Source organism: Sinocyclocheilus anshuiensis, unplaced genomic scaffold (genome assembly GCF_001515605.1).
Source record: "Sinocyclocheilus anshuiensis isolate Anshui unplaced genomic scaffold, SAMN03320099.WGS_v1.1 scaffold274, whole genome shotgun sequence".
In the NCBI taxonomy this organism is placed as follows: Eukaryota; Metazoa; Chordata; class Actinopteri; order Cypriniformes; family Cyprinidae; genus Sinocyclocheilus; species Sinocyclocheilus anshuiensis.
This window is the reverse complement of record NW_015547698.1, coordinates 1,237,300-1,237,971: the sequence shown is the minus strand read 5'-3', so window position 1 is coordinate 1,237,971 and position 672 is coordinate 1,237,300. Positions and strand designations below refer to the sequence as shown.

At 39.0% G+C, this 672-nt stretch overlaps 1 protein-coding gene across 1 annotated transcript in view; it reads left to right on the top strand.

The window, feature by feature from the left end:
- The window catches only part of LOC107703746 (B-cell receptor CD22-like), a 7,437-nt gene that overhangs the window by 2,045 nt on the left and 4,720 nt on the right, over nt 1–672 (top strand). The gene's annotated exons all lie outside the window — the stretch shown is intronic.

The window sequence follows — 672 nt, the reverse complement described above, 5'->3', positions numbered from 1 at the left end:
AGGTCACGTTAGTCAAGCTCGCATCAGCTGACTCTCAGCTGATCCCCATCAACCTATGGGAATATGACACCTATCTAAACATTCATATATAAGGTCCCGCAGTAGTATAAGCAGTTTTCGCATTGCTCAATAGCTAATTAAATGGCGAATTATAAGTTAAACATTAACATATGCTATTTAAATACCAATTAAGTGGTGGTGTATATGTGTTTTTGAAACGTGACTCAAAAATAACAGTGCGGCTACCTAAAAATGCTTTTACTGTATATAAACACAGATTTGTTAAAGTTGGACAAAAGTATTTTAATGTAACCAGAATGCATTGTTTTTGACAGGCGGCAGCCGATCTTTGCAGCGCTGCATCAAGTCAAACAAGCCTAATATCTCTAAAGTGTTTTTTGGATGTGAGGAAAAGATAACCATATTCAGTGTTGTGAACGGTGGATGCAATTTGTTTTTCTGGGGTAGCAACGGAGTTTCTCAAGCATGTTTGTTTGTTCCCGTCATTTCGGTGACGAATGTTTTATAGCAAGGTATATTCTGACACTGGATTTGCAGTGTCTGGAAGATGGAGAAGCCCCAGCGATCAAAGATCCCGGTCATATAAGAACTGCTGTAAAACTGCATCAAATGTCTGTGTGTTAGTAAGTGTAAGTGCTCGCGACTCTTCAG